Genomic DNA, 12,907 nt, shown 5'->3' with positions numbered 1-12,907 from the left:
GGTCACAGTTTTTCCTATGTATTTATTTATTACAATTTGTTCATTTTGTATCCCCTCTACTGCCCTCTCTCTCTTCTACTTCCAGTCTCACCCACCCTCCTTCTATCCCTATGTCCTTTTCTAGTTCCCTGATAAGGGAGGGTCTCCTCACACTTATACCTGACCCTAGCTTATCAGTTCTTATACAGGCTGGGGGCATCATCATATTCTGCTGACTGATTCTCAGGGCATTGTTCTCCTTGTGTCCTCAATTCTCTCTACTTATGACATTCTTCCTGCCTCCTCTCCTGCATGATTCTAGGAGATCTGAGGGGAGGGAGAATTCCGTAGAAAAATGCCATTAGGGGCTGAGTGTTTTAAGGTCTCTCTCTGCATAGTATCAGCCTGTGGTTCTCTGTATGTAATCTCATGGATGAAGAAGGAAGCATCAGACTCTTTCAGTTCTCCCTTCGTCGTTTTATGGAGAGCCTGTCTTAGATTGGCGAAATATGCACTTTTTCTTACTCATCATCAAGGTCTTACATGTCATTTTACAAGAATCTTTCTTATTTTGGAATAACCACAATTTTACACTTACACATCAATGAATTACCTACATATCAAATATGATTGTTAGACACATTTAATTTAAATTCATGCAGCTGCACTTGCATGCATTGAAGTTGTTGTAGAAGGAACTGTAACACACAAAGAATACATGCACAGGCGAACAAACCCACTCCATTTCATCCTCACTGTCTAGCTCCTAGATTATTTTCTGCTCTTAAATTACACAAATCTGCTTTAAGCTATTTTATGAACATTTGAAATAACCTGAGAAGTATTTTTTCTGCCTGTTTAGCTGCTGTAATTTTCCCAAGTAACTCTTTAGCTTGTAAGTTTCCTTTTCCGAAGTTTCTAGATTGATGGTACCTTCAACTGGGAACCAGGGACAAACCTCATTTACAAACTAAAGGGGATAAGGGCATGTTTCCCAGTTCCTCCTTTTTATTATCATTGAATTTAAAGTCCTCATTAACATCTCCCTGCTATTTCTCTCTCTGATTTTGCTGCCTACCTACTTTGTCTTCCTCCCTGTTATGGGTGGACATCAGGAAGCACATTTTTTTCTTAGGCATCCAGATCTCCAAAAACCAGCCTTTCTCATCTTGCCCTTCATTTTCATAGTCCCTTTTTCGGGCATTAACTGACCCATTCTTCAGGCTCGTTGAAAAGTATAAAGGAGAAATGAGGGGAAATAAACTATTTGACAGCTGGTTCTTTTCCACACTAGTGTTGCCAACACTCTATGAGCAAGTTTGCCTTGGCTGACCAGGCTGGATGGGCAGCTATGTCCTATTAAGTGGTCACTAAGGGACCCTCCTGTCCCTTGTGTTTACATTTCAAATGGGCCTTCAGGACAGTTAAGTGGGTCAATGTTATATGCCTAGGACACAAGAGCAACTGTTTCCTGCTGAGGTCCTCCAGATAAACCCTGTAAATGTTGTGTTAGTGCCAGTATGGCTTATTCAGAGTTACCAGCTGAGCTCTTGTGGTTTGAGGTAGCTGGATAACCACTAGTGCATGGTTAGGATTCTCTGCTGCATAAAGAGTTCCAGGAAAGAATGCCTTACAAAGTCAAACTCTGCCCTCCTTTAGTGGAATCTTTTATCCATGTTACAAGTAATTGCAAAAGTTGTAAACATATTATTTTTATTGATTATGTGGGAATTTCATATAATATACATTACACTCATTTTCTATTGCTCCCAGGTTCAAATCAAATTCCTACCCATGTGTCACACTGTTTTTTTTTCTTTAAAATATATCCATTCAAGTATGTGTTGTTCATATTGGAACATGATGAGTCTCAGTGCCAAGTCCCTTCAAGAAAACTGAGTTCATCCATGCCATACCCTGGCACTACCCACAAGAAGAAGCCATCAGTTCTGAAGAGCTCTATACTTCATCCTCTTGATCACAGTTTTCTTAAGTGTATATTAGGATTTGTTCACTTTGAATCACCTATGCTGCCCCCTCCCTCTTCTCCTTCCAATTCTATCCACCCTCCTTTTCCTACCCCTATTACCTTTCTTGAGTTCCATGATTGGGGAGGGTCTCTTCCTCCTTCTATCTGACCATAGCTGATAAGGACTCATCTAGACTCACTGCATCACCTACTCTGAGTCCTGATTCTCAGGTTATTGTTCTCTTTGTGTCTTCAATTCCCTCTACTTGTGATAGTCTCCATTCCTCTTCTCCCCTATGCTTCCCAGAGTTCTGAGGTGAGGGAGAATTTCCCAGTGAAATCCCATTTTGGGCTGGGTGTTTTAAGGTCTCTCTCTCTGCACAATATCGGACTGTGGGTCTCTGTACTCATTGTCATTTGATGCAAAAGGAATTATCTCTGTGGATCCAAGGACATGGCACTGATTTATCAGTTGAGGGCACAGAGCAACATATTTTAATAACAGCAGCCTGGGTTGCATTAAAATTTCTGTAGGATGCTCTGGCAAAATCTCAATTAACTGCCACCCAATCACCCTAGTGGAAGATTGGTTTGGTCACAATACATGGCATTTTGCAACTTTGTCCCCCACTATTAGGAGACTTCCTAAGAAGTGAATACATACCATATTTGTCTTTCTGAGTTTTAGGAACTTCACCCCAAACCCCAAATGATTTTTCCTGGTTCCATCCATTTGCCTGAAAATATTTTCTTGTCATTTTCTTAACTGAAGAATATGCTGTTGTGGAAATATTCCATATTTTCCCCAAAAGAGATTGTCAATTCTATTCTTTAGTCCTTGGAAGTTGCTGGGATTTTAATCATTGTATTGAATGACAACCTAGAAGAATAACTATGTTCTTTTAGCCTAGAAGACCGTCCATCTTCTACTTCCTGCAATATCCATGTGAAGCTCATCTTTTTACATGTTGAGAACTCTGTTAAAGAAATGTCTGTGAAGTGTTAGGAGGTATGGCCTGTATAGACAGTATAATTCCTGTTGTAATTATAAAATATGAGGTTGTGCTTTGAGGTTGATATGCCAATGAAAGTAAACAGACAGAATGGATTCTGTTTCTCTCTGTCTCTGTCACTTTATATCATTGTTTCTGTTTTTCTTGGTCTTTCTATTTCTGAATCTGTCTCTCTGTCTCTTTTTCTCTCTGTCTCTGTTAGTCTCTCTCTCTCTCTCTCTTCATTGCTGCATATGGTTCAGCAGGAAAAGATCTCAGTTCTGCTGATGGACTACAAGATGACTGCATGCACATGTGACATCTTGGATGGTCCCTGTAAAAATATAAGCAAGGTCTAATTTAAACACTTTTTGTTCAAAGAGTTACCTTGGTCAGAGAACATTTTCCCATTAGGTAATTCACTTTTTGAGGACATATATGTACATTTAACAAATAATAATGGAATCTGTGATAATATGAAAGTCACACTTCAAGGACACGTGACTTTATTAATGACCACTTAGTGAAGTATATGACACTTTTCTTCAATTAAGAGTCTTGAAAATAGGAACTGACAACCCTGGGTTGTGATTTAAGTTGCCCAGATTGAGGCATGTAGGGCTACTCAGCCTTTCTCTCAAGCAGGCAGTCCACTTGGCCCTTTTTATAATTAGCTTCTGAAATTCTTGCTGGCTTTCACCTGTTTTATGACATCATTCTCCTTCTCAGCCAATCATCACCTGAGAGAATCTTGAGGTTTCCATGGAGATGGATCGATCTCTCTTCAATGTCCAGTATCTCTGGTCCTGTGCACATGTGACTTTTTCTTATGAAACCCAACAAGCTTTATCTCATCCCTTTATCCTGATCACACACCTTCATTCCTGTTTATTTCTGTGACAATGTCAGGTAGGAAATTAAACTTAAACATTTGTTTAATTGGATAGCTTCCTAAGTAGGGAAGCTTCAAAGAAATGTGGGATAAAGTACAATATACCAAATGACAAAGTGATTTCCTACTGTCGTGTTGGATCTGAAATTTCCTAGGTTGTGACATAATTGAGCAATTATTCCTGTACTCACTAAATGTACATTCTTCACATTCTTACTGATATAATAGGCTGTCAGGGTCTAGGTTTTTCTGAGTTATTGAGTATTCAAGCAGGAGAAAGTGAAGGAAATCACACAATTTCTGGGAGAGTTTTTCCTGAAATAGTGAAAGATCTATGAGTGTAAAAGAATTGAAGAGCAAGATACTGTTTCAAAGCTGGTGCTGTTCCACAGTAGTGTTGCCAAACCTATGGTCAGGCGTTCCCTGGCTGATCTTGCTGGATTGGCAGCTGTGTGGTACTCATTGGTCAATGAAGAATCCTCCTGGTTCTGGTGTTTAGAGTTAAAATTCTGCCCTCAGGATAGAGAAATGGGTCCATGTTATATGCCTAGGACATAAGAGCAGCATTCTATACTGCTGTGGTTCTCCTGAAAAACTCTCTAAACATTGTGTTAGTGCCAGGATTGCTTGTTCAGATGTACCACCTTAGCTCATGGGGACTGACATAGCTGGGGAATCACTAGTTCATGGCTAGGATTCTCTGCTACATAATAAGTTCCTGGAAAGCATGCCTAACAAAGTCAAACTCTGCCCACCTATAGCAGAATCTTTTCTCTGTGTTAAAAATCATTATAAAATTTGTCAACATATTATTGATTATGTGGGAATTTCATGTCTTTTACATTACAGTCCTTTTCCATTGATCTCAGCTTTAAATTCCTACTTATGTGTCAAACTAAAATATTTATATTTAAAATGGATCAATTGAAGTGTGTGGTTCATATTCTCATTGGAACATGAACAGAGTCTCAGTGAAAAGTCCCTTTAAAAAAAAAACAAAAAACAAAAAACCTGAGTTCATCCATTCCACACCCTGGCACCACCCTCAAGGAGAAGCCATCAGGGCTAAAGAGCCTTATACTTCATCACTGTGATCACAGTTTTTATGTATTTATTAATTATTATTTGTTTACATTGTATCCCCTCTGCTGCTCCCTCCCTCCTCTCTTTCCAGTGCTATAGTCTCTTCTTCTTCTACCCACATGCCTTCTCTATATTTACCTGATAGGAAATTTCCTCAACCTTTTATCTGACCATAGCTTATCAGCTCTCATCAAGGCTGGCTGCATGTTCTTCCTTTGTGGCCTGATTCTCAGGGCATTGTTCTCTTTGTGTCTTCAATTCCATCTACTAGTGACACTCTTCCTGCCTCCTCTCCTGCAGGCTTCCCAGAGCTCTGAGGGAAGGGAGAATTTCATAGTGAAATCGAATTTAGAGCTGGGTGTTTTAAAGTCTCTCTCTGCATAATATCAGAGTGTGGATCTGATGTTATGCAATCCCATTTCATGCAGAATGAAGCACCCTGTGGATCCAAGAATGGCACTGATCTATCAGTTGAGAGTAGAGAGCAACATTTTTAATAACAACAGCCTGGGATGCTTGAAAATTTCTATAGGATGTCCTCCCCAACATATGAATTAACAGCCACCCAATCTTCCTAGTGGGACACTAGTTGGGTACAATACATGGCCTATTGGAACTTTATCCCCCACTATTAAGAAACCACCTAATAAGTTAATACATACCATATTTGTCTTTCTGCTTTATAGTTACTTCACCAGGGATCATTTTTCCTGTTTTCATCCATTTGCCTGAAATATCTCAATGTCATAATACTCTGCAATGGAAAATTCCACATTTTCAATAAAGAAGATTTTCAGTCCTGTTCTTTAGACTTTGGAAGTTGTTTGGACTATGTCATTGTATTGGATGACAAACTGTGAGGATAACTATATTCTTTTAGCCTAGAAGTACCTCCATCTTCTCCGACTTTCTGGCGATTTTAATTGCAAAGTCCCCTTAAAGCTCCTCTATTTACATGTGGAGTTTCCCAGTAATCAATGGCAGGGAAGGGTTAGAAGCTAAGGCCTTGATAGATATTATTATTCCTATTGGAATATTATATTATATTATATTATATTATATTATATTATATGTCATGTTATGTTATGATATGTTATGTTATATTACATTATATTATATTATATGTTATGTTATGTTATATTACATTATATTATATGTTATGTTATGTTATGTTATGATATGTTATGTTATATTACATTATATTATATTATATTATATTATATTATATTATATTATAGGAGGTTGTGTTTGAGGTTGATATGCCATGAAATTGACCAGACAGAATGGAGTCTCTGTCTCTCAGTCTCTGTCATTTCATATCTTTGTTCCTGTTGGTGTCAGTCTATTTGTGAATCTCTTTCTCTAGCTCTTTCTCTCTCTGTCTCTGTCAGTCTCCCTCTCTCTTCATTGCCACATGCTGTTCAGTATGAAAGTCTCTCAATTCTGCAGAAGGAATACAACAACATGACTACTTGCTGACATGACATCAAGGATGATCTCTGTTAAAATATCAGTAAGGTTCCAGCAAAACGCTTTTTTTTTTCAAAGAGTTGCCTTGGACAGGGAGCTTTTTCACCATAAGTAATTCACTGACTGAGGACATATCTGTGCATTTAACAAATAATAACTGAATCTGTGATAGTGTGATAGATGCATTTAAAGGACATGTAACATTATAAATGACCCCTTGAAAGAAATATGTGACCATTTTCCAAAAATAAGAGTTCTGGACACAGGAACTGACATTTCTGGATTCTATGCTTTCACCTTCCTAGATTGAGGCATGTAGGGCTGCTCAGACTTTCTCTCACACAGGCTGTCCACTTGGCAATTTTAGTAACTGGCTCCTGAATCTCTTACTAGCTTTCACCTGTTTCATGACATCATTCTCCCTCTCAGCCAATCAGTGACTGAGAGAATCTTGAAGTTTCCATGGAGATGAGTAAACCACCTTTCCTCATAATCCAGTATCTCTGATCCAGTGCACACGTCATTTTTCTTGAGAAACACAACTACCATTTATCTCATCCCTTTATCCAGGTCCTACATCTTTACTCCAGTTTACCTTTGTGACAATGTAATGTAGGAAATTAAACTTTAATGTTTATTTAACTGGACAGCTTCCTAAATAAGGAAGCAAGTGTCAAAGTAATGTTGTTTTTCAGGGAATCTACTGAATGATAAGGTGGTCTCATAATGTGTTCTTGTTTCTGAAATTTCCTAGGATGTGACTTTGAACTGAGCAGTTACTAATGTCCTCAATAAATATACCTTCATATTCTTATTGATACAGTAGGCTGGCAGGATCTAGGGTTCCTTGGGATACTGAGACTTTAAGAGCAGGGAAAAGAGAAGGAAACCACACAATTCCTGGGACTGGTTTGGCTGAAACAGAGAAAATTGGTGAGTGTAAATGGAGATCTGATTGTAAATAAACTAATTCAAAGCTGCTACCCTTCCACACTAGTTGCAAACCCTCTATGAGCAGGGATGCCTTGGCTGACCTGGCTGGATTGGCAGCTGTGATGTTCACAGTTGTCAGTGAGGAAACCTCCTGGTCCTGGGATTTATAGTTAAAACTGGTCCCCCAGGACAGAGAAATTCTTCCGTGTTATAAGCCTAAAACTCAAGAGAAGATGTGTTTCCTGCGTAGGTCCGTGAGACAAACCCTATAAACATAGTGTTAATGCCAGAAACGTTCAGAGGTGCCATCTGGGGTCTGATAGACCTGGCTAACCACTAGTTCATGGCTAGGATTCTCTGCTACATAATGAGTTCCTGAAAAGCATGCCTTACAAAGTCAAACTCTGCCCTCTTTAGCAGAATCTTTTCTTCATGTTAAGTCATTATAAAAGTTTTCAGCATATTATTTTTATTGCTTATGTGGGAATTTCACGTAATATATATTACACTCATTTTTCATTGCTCCCAGGTTCAAATTCCTGACTATGTGTCACACTAAACTATTTTTCTTTAAAATACATCAATTGAAGTATGTGTTATTTATTTACTATTTGGAACATGATCAGAGTCTCAGTGCCAAGTCCCTTAAAGAAAACATAGTTCATCCTTGCCACACCCTGGCACCACCCTCCTTCTTCTACCCCTATGTCCTTTCTTCTAGTTCCCTGATAGTGGAGGTCCTCCTCCTGAACCTATCTTATCAGGTCTCATCAAGGCTCTCTGCATCATCTTCCTCTGTGGCCTGAATCTTAAGGCATTTTTCTCCATGTGTCTTCAATTCCCTCTACTTATGACACTCTTCCTGCTTCCTCTCCAGCAGGCTGCCCAGACTGTGGGTCTCTGTATGAAATCCCATTTGATGCCTGAAGAAGCATCTCTGTGGATGCAAGAACAAGGCACTGATCTAACAGCAAGCAACATATTGTAATATAAACGTATTGTAATATAAACAGCCTGGGTTGCTTGAAAATTTCGGTAAGATGGCCAGGCACAACAAATCAATTAACTGCCACCCAATTGCAATAGTGGTTGACTGGGTTGGTAACAATAGATACCCTATTGGAACTTTTTCACCCACTATTAGGAGACCTCCTCATAAGTGAATAGATATCATATTTGTCTTTCTACACTTTAGTTACTTCAGCAAGGATGATTTTTGCTGGTTAAATCCATTTGCCTGAAAGTATAATGTCATTTTCTTATCTGAAGAATAATCCATTGTGGATTATTCTTAATCCATTGTGGATTAATCCAATGTGAAATATTCCACATTTTCCCAAAGGAGATTTTTAAACCTGTTCCTTAGTCTTTTGAAGTTGCTGGGACTTTAATCATTATATTGAATGACAAACTATGAGGATAACTATGTTCTTTTAGCCTAGAAGTCCCTCGATCTTCTTCCATGTCCTGGTGATTTGAATCGCAATATGCCCTTGAAACTCATCTATTTACATTTGAGTTCCCAGTGAGGAAATGTCTGGGAAGTGTTTGGAGGTATGACCTTGTTAGAGAATATAATTCCTTTTGGAGTTATAATATAGGATGGTGGTGTGCTTTGATGTTGATATGGCAATGAAAGTGACCAGACAAAATGGAGTCTCTCATTCTCTTTCACTTTAATTTTGTATCTGTTAGTCTCAGTCTCTCTATCTGAATTTGTCTCTCTCACTCTTTCTCTCTCTCTCTCTCTTTCTTTCTCTGACTACCTCTACCTGCCTGAAACTTGTGGTATAGTCTGAAATGCTCTTAGTTCTCTTGTAGTACCACAACAAGATGGCTGCTTGCAGATGTGTACCTAGATGGTCTCTATAAAAATATAAGCAAAGTCCCAATTAAATAAATACTTTCTGTTAAATATTTTGACTTTGTCAGAGAGGCTTTTCCTACTAAGTAATTGACTGACTGAGGACATATCTATGCATTTAACAAGTAATAATAATGGAATCTGTGATAATGTGAAACTCAGATATTAAGGCATGTTACTTTATTAATGACTTATTAAAAAATTTATGTGACAGCTTTCCTGATCTAAGCTTCTTGGACACAGGAACTGTGTGCTGTCAGCTGCCCAGATTAAGGCATATAGGGCTGCTCATCCTTTCTCTTAAGCATACTGTTTACTTGGTGCTTTTAATACCTGGCTCCTGAAACACTGGCTTTCACCTGTTTCATGACATCATTCTGCCTCTCAGGCAATGATCACCTGAGAGAATCATGAGGTTTCCATGGAGATGAGCAAACTTTCCTCAGTGTACAGTATATCTAATCCTGTGCACACATGACTTTTTCTTGTGAAACACAAGATGCCTTTATCTTGTCCCTTTATACAGATTTCACACCTTTACTCCTATTTATGTCTGTGACAATGTCAGGTAGGAAATTAAACTTTAATGTTTATTTAACTGGACAGTTTTCTAAGTAAGAAAACTTTAAATCGATGTGGAATTAAGGGGAATGTACCTAAATGAGATTTCCCTATGAAATTCTCCATCCCCTCAGAGCTCTGCAGGGAAGCCTGCAGGAGAAGAGGCAGGAAGAGTTTCATAAGTAGAGGGAATTGAGGATATCAGGAGAACAATGCCCTGGAATCAGGCTGCAGAAGAAGAAGATGCAGCTAGCCTTGTTGAGACCTGATAATCTAGGGTCAGATAGAAAAGGGAGTTGGACCTCCCCTATCAGGGAAATAGAGAGAAGACTTAGGGGTAGAAGAAGGAGGGCCTGTGACACTGGAAAGAGAAGAGGGAGGGGGCAGCAGTGAGGATACAATGTAAACATATCATAATAAATACATACATAAGAAAAACTGTGATCAAGGTGATGAAGTACAAATCTCTTTAGGACTGCTGGCTTCTTCTTAGGGATGGTGTCAGGCTGCAACAATGATGAACTCACTTTTTTTCTGTTTGTTTGTTAAATTTTTCAATTTTTATTTTTTAATATATACAGTTTGTTAAGGTTGTACCCCTTCTGTATCTTCCCCCTTCTTTCTCTCCCAATCCTACCCTCCCATCCTCATCTTCCCCCTGTCCCTTTACAAGTCTAATGATAGGGGAGAACCTCATCCCCTTTTATCTAATACTGGTTCATCAGGTGTCTTCAGGAATGGATGAAAAGTCCTCTTCTGTGGCCAAGCAGGGCTTCTCTTCAACTGGGGGGGGGGGTCAAAGAGCCTGCCTTTGAGTTCATGTCAGAAACAGTCCCTGTTCCCCTTATTAGGGTACCCTCTTAGATACTGAGATACCAAGGGCTGCATCTGATCAGAGGTTATAGGTTGCATCCATGCATGGTCCTTGTTTGGAGAAACAGTCTCATAAAAGACCCCTGTGCCCAGATATATTTGGTCCTTGTGGAACTCCTGTCCTCTCCAGGTTATATTAAACCCCCCCACAGCATTTTTTTTTTGATTACCTGCACTCTGCCAAAGGTTTGATTATGATTCTTAATATGTGCTTTCATACACTGTTAGATGGAGTCTTTCAGAGTCCCTCTGAGGTAGGCACCTGTCCTGTTACTTGTTTGCTCCTACATCCAATGTCCATTCCATTTGTCTTTCTAAGTGAGGATTGATCATCATACCCTGGGTCCTCTTTCTTGTTTATCTTCTTTAGGTGTATAGATTTCATTATATTTATCCTATCCTATAGTAATATATAAGTCAGTATATACAATGTGTGTCTTTCTGCTTTGGGGATACCTCACTCAGGATGATCTAGGTCCCACCATTTGCCTGCAAATTTCCTTATTTTTAATTACTGAGTAGTATTCCATTGTGCAAAAGTACCACAATTTTTGTATCCATTCCTTAACTGAGGGACATTTGTGTTTTTTCCAGGTTCTGGCTATTATGAATAAAGCTGCTACAAACATGGTTGAGTAAATGTCCTTGTGTACTTGAGACTCTTTTGGATATATGTGTAGGAGTGGTATAGCTGGATCTTGAGGAAGCACAATTCCTAATTGACTGAGAAAGCACCAGATTGATTTCCAAATTGGTTGTACAAGTTTGCATTCTGACCAGCAATAGAGGAGGGTTCCCCTTTCTCCACAACCTCTACAGAATGTGTTGTCACTTGAGTTTTTGATCTTAGCCATTCCGGTGGGTGAAAGGTGAAATCTCAGTGTCATTTTGATTTACATCTCTCTGATGGCTAAGGATGTTTAGCATTTCTTTAATTGTTTCTCTGCCATTCTGTGTTTTTCTACTGAGAATTCTCTGTTTAGCTCTGTATCCCAATTGTTAAACAGATTGCTTTATTTGCTGCTTTTAAACTTCTTTAGCTCTTTATAATTTCTGGGAATCAGCCCTCTGTCAGATATAGGGTTGGTGAAGATCCTTTCCCAGTCTCAAGGCTGTAGTTTTGTTTTGATGACTATGTCCTTTGTTTTACAGAAGATTTTCAGTGTCAGGAAGTCTGATTTATCGATTGTTGCTCTTACAGCCTGTTCTGTTGGTGTTCTGTTCAGGAACTTGTCTCTTATGCCAATGAGCTCCAATGTCTTCCCCACTTTTTCTTCCAATCTATTAAGTGTATCTTGTTTTATGTTGAGGTCTTTGGTCCCCTTGGACTTTAGTTTTGTACAGGTTGATAAGTATGGATCTATTTTCATTTTTCTGCATGTAGACATCCACTTGGACCATCACCATTTGTTGAAGATGCTCTCTTTTTGTTCCAATGAATGATGTTGGCTTCTTTGTCAAAAATCAAATAACCCTAGGTATGTGTGTTTATTTTTGAATCTTCTATTAGGATCCATTGATCCACTAGTCTATTTCTATGGCAATACCATGCCATTTTTATTACTATTGCTCTGTAGTATAGCTTGAGAATGGGAACGGTGATGTCTACAGGGGATCTGTTGTTGTACAGTATCATTTTGGAAATTCTGGATTTTTGTTTCTCCATATGAAGTTGATGATTTTTATCTCAAGATCTACGAAGAATTATTTTGGGTATTTTGATGGTAATTACATTGAATCTGTGAGTAAATAAATGAACATGACAGGAATGAAGATGTCAGCAGCTAGTGTGCACCTTAGCTGAAGGACAAAACATCTGCAAGGCCAAAGTTGATGAGTGAAAGGGCTCATCAACCCAGAAAAGTGTTATCTAGACTTCCAGGAAGAAAGAGACTAACCATGACCTGAGTCCATCTAGAATCAGGTCACTGGCAGACTCCTTTGGGAGGAACTCAGTTTTCTTTAAGGGAATTGGCACTGAGGTTCTGATCATGTTCCAATGGGTACATGAACATAGCATACTTGAATTGATGTATTTTAAGGAAAAAATATAGTGTGAACCTGGGAACAATGGAAGAGGAGTTTAATGTATATTATATGAAATGCCCACATAACCAATAAAAATATGTTGACAATTTTTACAATGACTTTTAACATGGAGAAAATATTCTGCAAAAGGAGGGCAGAGTTTGACTTTGTAAGGCATTTCTTCCAGGAGCTCATTCTGTAGCAGAGAATCCTAGCCTTGAAACTAGTAGTTACCCAGCTTAAGACACCATGAACTCAGGTGA

This window comes from Meriones unguiculatus (assembly GCF_030254825.1).
Source record: "Meriones unguiculatus strain TT.TT164.6M chromosome Y unlocalized genomic scaffold, Bangor_MerUng_6.1 ChrY_unordered_Scaffold_25, whole genome shotgun sequence".
In the NCBI taxonomy this organism is placed as follows: Eukaryota; Metazoa; Chordata; class Mammalia; order Rodentia; family Muridae; genus Meriones; species Meriones unguiculatus.
The sequence above is the reverse complement of the archived record's forward strand: the minus strand, read 5'-3'. Positions refer to the sequence as shown.